The 8412-nt window shown below is 35.7% G+C and overlaps 1 pseudogene; it reads right to left on the bottom strand.

The window, feature by feature from the left end:
- Window positions 1-2730: 2730 nt before the first annotated feature.
- Window positions 2731-3075, bottom strand: LOC107968034 (guanine nucleotide-binding protein G(I)/G(S)/G(O) subunit gamma-5-like; annotated as a pseudogene).
- Between the last annotated feature and the right edge of the window lie 5337 nt (window positions 3076-8412).

Raw genomic sequence — 8412 nt, 5'->3', positions numbered from 1 at the left:
TCTCAGCTCCAGGTAAGGTCAAATCCTTCTCCCATAATCTGGACCTTCGGGTTCCCCACTGAGGGTGTGTGTCTGGGGGTGGACTATCCCTCTTTCCCACTTTCACACTTTGGGCACTCACAGTTTTTGGGCTGTTTCCTGGGATCTGCAGGAGCAACCTGCTTCCCTTAAAGGGTCTGTGGGTTCTCTCAGCCTTCCTGGTATGTTCCTGTGGTAGTTCTTGGAGCAAAAGTTCATGTCTCCACACACTGCTCTATGAGTCTGAGTGGAAGCTGCAATTCAGTCCTGCCTCCTGTCTGCCATTTTTCTCCCTTCTTGTATTAAATATTTAAATCTAAGACCTAAAACTATAAAACCATGACAAGAAAACCTTAGAAAAACTCTCCAGGACATTGGTCTGGGCAAAAATTTCTTGAACAATACCCCACAAGCATAGACAACCAAAGCAAAAATGGACAAGTGGGATCATATCAAGTTAAAAAGCTTCTGCACAGCAATGGAAACAATCAACAAACTGAAGATAAAACCCACAGAATGGGAGAAAAATACCCATTGCAAACTACCCATCTGGCAATGAATTAATAACCAGAACATATAAGGAGCTCAGACAGCTCCCTGGGGAAAAAAATCTAATAATGTGATTTAGAAATGGGCAAAAATTTGAATAGACATTTCTCAAAAGAAGCCATACAAATGGCAAACAGGCATATGAAAAGTGCCCAGTAGCACTGATCATCAGAGAATGACAAAAACTACATGACATATCATGTCACCTCAGTTAAAATAGCTTATATCTAAAAGTCACACAATAACAAATACTGGCAAGGATGTGGAGAAAAAGGAACACCGTACGCTGTTGGTGGGAATGTAAATTAGTACAACCACTATGGAGAACAGTTTGGAGGTTCCTCAAAAAACTAAAAATAGAGCTACCATACGATCCAGCAATCCCACTGCTGGGCATATACCCCAAAGAAAGGAAATCAGCATATTGAATAGACATCTACACTCCCATGTTTATTGCAGCACTAATCACAATAGCCAAGATTTGGAAGCAAACTAAGTGCCCATCAACAGATAAATGAATAAAGAACATGTCATAAATATACACTGTGGAGTGTACTATTCAGCTATTAAAAATGAGATCCTGCCATTTGCAACAACATGGATGGAAGGGAAGGTCATTATGCTAAGTGAAATAAGCCAGGTTAAAAAAAAAAAAACAACATGGCATGTTCTCATGTATTAGTGGGATCTAAAAATAAAAACAATTAAAACCATGGAGATAGAAAGCAGAAGAATGGTTACCAGAGACTGGGAAGGGTAGTTGGGTCTGAGTGGGGTGAGGTGGGGATAGTTAATGGGTACAAAATATAGTTAGAATGACTAAAACCTAGTATTCGATAGCACAACAGAGTGACTACAGTTAATAATAATTTAATTGTATATTTTAAAGTAAATAAAAGAGTGTAATTGTTTGTAACACAAAGGATAAATACTCAAGGGGATGGATACCCTATTTTACATCATGTAAAATAGGTATATATTTTGAATTTTTGTGGGCACATGCTATGTGTATATATTTACAGAGTAGATAAGATGTTTTGATACAGGTATGCAATACCCGCAAAAATATACCCACAAAAATTAAAATAAAAACTTTTTTCAAAAAGTAAAGAGAGGAAAGTAGGACCCTTGGGAGTATTATGAATATATGAAATATGGATAGATACTCAAGGGAATGGATACCCTATTTTACTTGATGTAAAATAGTAGGTATAGATTTTGAACTTTTGTGGGTACATGGTAGGTGTTTATAGAGTACATAAAAAATGTTTTGATCCAGGCATGCAATACCCACAGAAATGTACCCACAAAAATTAAAATAAAAAAATTTTCAAAAAGTAAACAGAGGAAAGTAGGAACCTTGGGAGTACTATGAATATATTAAATTCATAGTGCTATGAATATATGAAAGTACTGTGAAATATGAATGGTGCTAAAGAAATGCAGCAAACTCAATAAATAAACCTAGAGACTAAAAAACACGTAGTGGGTCTTTTATCCTCCTCACTCGGCTCTTTGTCTTTCAGTTGGTATATTTAAATTATTAATGTTATGTATTTATTGATATATCTGACATATTTCTTGTTCTGCTTGTTTCCTCTGTTTTTCCTTTTCTGGTTTTTTTTTTTTCTGCCTTCCTGTAGGCTACTTAAACTTTTTGGAATTTAATTTTTACTTTTCTATAGTTTTACTTTTGTAATTTTTTAGATCTTTTTGTGTGTATTTTTTAGTGGTTGCTATAGATATTACATTATAGAGACATAACTTATTACAGTCTATTGGTGTTGACTTTTTACCATTATGAATACAATTTAGAAATCATACCTCTCCTTTAAGTCCTTTTAATCTTTCTCATTAGTCATACAAAGATCTTATATATTTTCTCTATATACATTGAAAATCTCATCAGACAATATTATCATTTTTTATACTAAGTATTTTATTGTATGTTGCTGCCAGTGTATATAATACAATTAACTTGTGAAATAGAAATTCATGGAAATTCAGAGAGGTAGACGTTAAGGATTGATAAAAGTAAACGTCTGTGTATTATGGCACATGTATTACAGGCAGAAGCTTTTGTATGTGCTTGAAGTTTAGTACTCTTGAATATTCACTGGTTCATGAGAAATAGTTTGGGAAACCTTTGAAAGATTCATTTTACTATGAAAAGGAACAGACCTTCTGAGGTCTGAAGGGATTCATACTTGAAGATACTCCAGTCAGCAGAGGTCTGTCTTGTTGAACATTCTGCAGACAGAATTGTTCCAAGCCTGCAGCTGCCTGGGAAATGTTTACACTGTTGAGCCTTGGCTCCAGCCAGAGCTGTTGAGCCACTTTTTTCATAGGAGAAAGTGGTTACACTGGAGGAACCAGACATGGCACATGCAAGAGTCTGACTGATTATTGGGTTGGTGGGTCATGGGTCCAGGGGTGCCAGATAGCAGAGCCATTATTGTCATTTTCATCACAATCATCAAACATAAACTTAAGAGGATAATAAAAGTCTATTGTATTTCCCATCTTTCCTCCTTTCATTGCTCTTCCTCCCTTCACGATGTTCCAAAATACTTCCTTTCTAATTTTTTGTTTTAAGAATTTCCTTTAACAATTATATTAGCATAGGTTTGCTAGTAACAAATTCTCTTAATTCTATTTCATATGAGAATGCCTTTATTTCTCCTTCATTCCTGAAAGACATTTTCACTGGATACAAAATTCTGGGTTGACAGTTCTTTTTTATTTTGGTCCTTAAAAAATCCTATGCCAATTTGAGGGGATAATCTAGAGTTCTTACTCAGTCTCTATTTATACCTTGGGTGAGGGATGACATCTCACTATGCCTTCTCAAATTGCCCCCACTGACACTGCAGGGTAGGGGCAGTGCTTAGTATTATCCAGTGTATTCAGAGGTCCTGGCTCCACACTCAAACTTCTCTGATCCCATCGCAGTGCTTTACCACACACACAGCCAGGTGAGGGTGGAAGCTTCTGATGACCAAGATGAGTTAAGGCCAGAGTTTTTTATGTAGTGTTTGCTTGAAGTAGGACAGTTACTGTCTAAAAGTTTTGTGTCTTGCTATGCTGCATCTCTCTTGCTCCTTTGACTAGAAAGAGTAGGCTTTTCTTAGGTCCCTCTTGTCTGAACACATTGGTATTTCCAATATTTAAGCACCCAGTGGGACATATACGAAGCAGAAAGAAAACCCAGGAAACTCATTGTCATCTTGTCACTCAGGACCTGAAGTCCCTGGCCAATGTGCCTTCTTCTTGCCATCTTTCAGAGCATTCCTATGTTTTTCTTATATGCAATATCATACGTTTTCAGTGGTACTTAGTGGGAAGAACAACAGAGGAGTTCATCTACTACATCTTTTCCAGAACAGAAAATCCAATCACATTTTAAAAATTGGGTTGTTTGCCTTTTGATTATTTGGGAAGAACTGACATCTTAAAAATATTTAACTTTTCAATCAATAAACATCATTTATATCTTCATTTATTTAGATGTTGTTGAATTTCTCTCAGTAAAGTTTTCATTTCTACCTTGAAAATCCCCATTTCTTTATTCACTATGTCCATTTTCCTTTAAATTAGCAAGCATAATAATTGTTTAAAATCCTTATCTGCTAATTCCAATATCTTGATCCTTTCAGTGTCTGCTTCTTGTTTGTTTCTTCTCTCAATAATAGGTTATATTTTCTTTTTTAACATATCTTACCAGTTTTATTTATTTATTTATTTATTTAATTTATTTTTTTGAGACAGAGTCTCGTTCTGTCACCCAGCCTGGAGTGCAGTGGTGCGATCTCAGCTTACTGCAACCTCTGCCTCCCCGGTTCAAGCAATTCTCCTGCCTTGGCCTCCCTAAAGGCTGGGATTACAGGTGTGTGCCACCATGCCTGGCTAATTTTTGTATTTTTTAGTAGAGATGGGTTTCACCATGTTGGCCAGGCTGCTCTTGAACTCCTGACCTCAGGTGATTTGCCCGCCTCAGCCTTCCAAAGTGCTATCTTACCAGTTTTGAAATCTTATTCGGAATACCGTGTTTTAAGCAACACTGGAGACTAAAGTATGATTTTCTTTTAATTTTATTTTGTTTTCGCTAGAGGTTTCAATGCTATCTTCTCTCTGACTGCTAGAATAGGAGCTACTTATTCAGATTTCAAAAAAGATCAAGTTTAACTGGTACTGGTTCACAGCTTTAATAGATTCAATTTAACTTTGGATAACATAGTTTTTAACCTCTCACACTGCTGCTATCATGTTACTGACCTCTATATTCTCAGCAGTATTTGAGCTGGAAAAGAGTTGTGACTCAGTTTTAGATAGATTTGATTAACCTTTGGATTGAATCCCACCAGGGGTCCAGAATTCAAGTACCAGTAGAGTCACTAGCACCTTCTTTACTGCTGCCTTCTCAGTAAAATTTTGTAGATAAAAGAGAATTATTAAGTTGAGTGATATATTTTTTGTATTTAGGGATCATCTAGATCTCTGTCTATTTATTTTTCCATATCACCTTAAATTTAAAAGTTCAACTATTTTACTTTCCCTTGCAGTGGTATCTATTGTAGGTTTTCTTTCCTATCTGTTAAAACCCAAACCAGTTGGTTGACTTCATGTATGGAAGTTGATATAGCCATCTGCTCAACTCTGAAGGGTTCTTCCTTCTCCGGATGTCAGTTCACCAACATTTCCTTGAGTCCACAACTCTTTGATAACTCAGTAAAAAGTATGATGATAATTTTACCTTCATTTTCTTGTTTGTTATCATAGAAGCGAAGATATTTTTCATTCTTTCGCAATCTAACCTGATGTTCATGAAAGTGTTGTTTACTTGCATAATTAGGTTAAATTGTGGTTAAGCTGCAGCCGAGAGACACTTATCCATGGTTGGGTTTATGTTAACTGGTAAAATATGACTCCTAAAAATTATTAATATATAGCAAGAACTTCTCCAATGTTCATACCTTTGGACTGATTTTTTTTCATCATAAGTACTTGAAAAATAATCAGAATTGTGGATAATTATTTATATCCCAACTGGTAATTACAGTAGTATTTATAAGAAAAAATTGGAAATCTCCCAAATCTTCAACAAAAGAGGAATGATTAAATTATGGAGAATTCAAATAATAAAATATTACTCAGTAATTAAAAATTTTGTATTGAGTTTTTAACAATTTGGTAAATTATTATGATATGCTAATAGAATGAGTAAGTACAAAGATAGAAATCTCTAGTTTAAGCTCAATTATGTAAAAATATATATTCACAGAGTATATATCAATATATCAAAATACTCTCTCTAGTATTATATCCATTACATGTTTCTGTAATTTACCTATTTTGACTATGACAACTTTAAGAATAAATGTTAGAAGTCCAATATAGGGACTGCCTAGAAACAAAGGTAAGAATGGGTAGATGATTAGTTTGGGAAGGAACTGGCATGAAAACAAGGATGAAGGGAATTGAACAAAGTAACAGATACTTGTAAAGCTAATATAATTAAAGATATAGTGAAGCAGATGAAGTCCTTTCAATGAGACATGTTATGTTTTTTGAGAGAATGCAGCTATGGCAGGAAATGTTCAGCTAATTAGTAACTAAGACTGAGTTAATGTTACATATATACTAGGCCAAAGCAAGAGCTGAAGAACTTGTACATCCATCACATGGCTTGCACAAGAAAAACAGTAGTAAATGCTTCTTTAGGGTCACACCTTGTTTGAATTTTACCTGGTTGCATATTGCAACCTAATGTTATGATTATTTTTTCTTGTAGCCTAATATTATATCACAGGCAAGTGAATAGGATATTGAGGGGTATACCAGGCTCCTCCCAGGCTTCATGGTTTTGCGTTCCATTAACAGCTTATTTAATTCTTTCAGAATATTGTAGTCAATCACTTGAGATAGGGTTGCATAACAGACTTTTTAAGGGAGTGTAAATCTAATTATTCTATCATGGCATGTTGCAGAAATTATATTTCTTCAATTAATAATATTGTAAATAATATAATAACATTATTATAATAGACAAAGAGGCCATTACAGTTTAATAGTGATTAAATTGTGAAGACTGGAGCTAAATTTTAAGGGTTTGAAATCTAGCTCTACCACCTACTACCAATGTGACCTTGAACAGATCACTTGACCTTTCTTTGCCTCAGTTTCTTCATCTGAAAAATGGGAATAGAGTGACTGCCTTTTAAAGTAAACGTGACGATTAAATGACATGTAGTAAGACTTATGTTGATATTAATAATTCTATTATTATACATCAATTATGGTCTTCTCTTTTCTTTGCACCAAGGATGGGGGATGATCCCTGGGAATAAAAGATAGGAAAGCTGAACTGTATATCAGCATCTCTGTGTCACTGATATACCAAAGTCTTAAAAGGGAACGTCAGTTTCCACTTTCTCAGCTCCCTTAACCATGTGTGTCACTAGTTTTCCTCTTCATGGTGGGATTTTCCAGGATGTACTAATAGAACACAATCTGAGTTTGGATGTTAAACATAGCAGCACACATACATGCACCTAGAGCTGATATAAAACATCCTCATTAACACATACCAATCCAAAGAAACATTCTATTTAATGCAGAAGTTGTAGGTGGAAAAGAGAAATGATTTTTTTTTTCAGAATTAAAAACGACAAACGCAGCCCATTTGTCATCAGTCATCAGCCTCCCACATTACATTTTCCTTTGAAGGTGTATTCATATTTTTTGTTTCAGGGCAAAACTTCTGGCCAATCTACTGTTTTTTTTCCCTGTTGGCCCAGTTAGAATATACTTTTTTTTATTAAAAATAATTGTATAGATCTAAATTATACAACTTCTATTATTTGCAGATAAGGTAATTTTAGATATGGAATTTAATCAGTCTACTAAAAATATTTATTCAGCAGCTTCTATTTCTCCAGGTCTGAACTTGATGATGTGAACAATACAGTTAAATTATAAGGCATGAGTTCTTCCAAGAAGCTGACAGGATTCAGCCCACAGATGTCAGTAGGCCTGCAGTGTCTGTGTAAATAGATTTGGCCATTTATAAAACTGAGACTCAACTCAAAATTTATCATTTTAATTCAGGTGAAACAAAAGGCAAACTAAATAAATAAATAGGCTCTCCACTGCCAAGGATGGCCTTTTCACACTCCCATGCAAAAGACATCAGGACATCCCATGGCCTGAGTTTGGGTTCCTGGAAAGGGAAGAGAAACATCTTTTTTGTTTGTTTGTGATGGAGTTGTTGCCCAGGCTGGAGTGCAGTGGCGTGATCTCGGCTCACTGAAACCTCCACCTCCTGGGTTCAAGCGATTCTCCTGCCTCAGCCTCCTGAGTAGCTGGGATTATAGGCACATACCGCCACGTTCAGCTAATTTTTGTATTTTTAGTAGAGACAGGGTTTCACCATGTTGGCCAGGCTAGTCTCGAATTCCTGACCTCAGGTGATCCACCCACCTCGGCCTCCCAAAGTGCTGGAATTGCAGGTGTGATCCACTGCACCCGGCCGAGAAACATCTTAATACATTAGATAGGTAGGTATGTAGGTAGGTAGGTAGACAGACAGACAGACAGACAGACAGATAGATTAGTTAATGGGGTAGCTATTAGGAAGAACAGTCTGAGCAAAGCACTGATGACTTTGCATGTATGGATGAAAAATATCAATGATTACAGGTAGAGAAATACAGTGCCATCTTAGACTTTCTGTGCAAAGCATATGATAGACATGCAGGTAAATCAAAATGGAAATGTTTAGTGTCAAGCACATAGTAAATCCAATAATAATGAATGAACAAATGAAGGAAAGTACAAAAATGTTGT

The sequence above is a fragment of the Pan troglodytes genome, chromosome 14 (genome assembly GCF_028858775.2).
Source record: "Pan troglodytes isolate AG18354 chromosome 14, NHGRI_mPanTro3-v2.0_pri, whole genome shotgun sequence".
Taxonomy (NCBI): domain Eukaryota; kingdom Metazoa; phylum Chordata; class Mammalia; order Primates; family Hominidae; genus Pan; species Pan troglodytes.
Note: the sequence above shows the minus strand (reverse complement) of the source record. Positions and strands in the feature narration are given on the sequence as shown.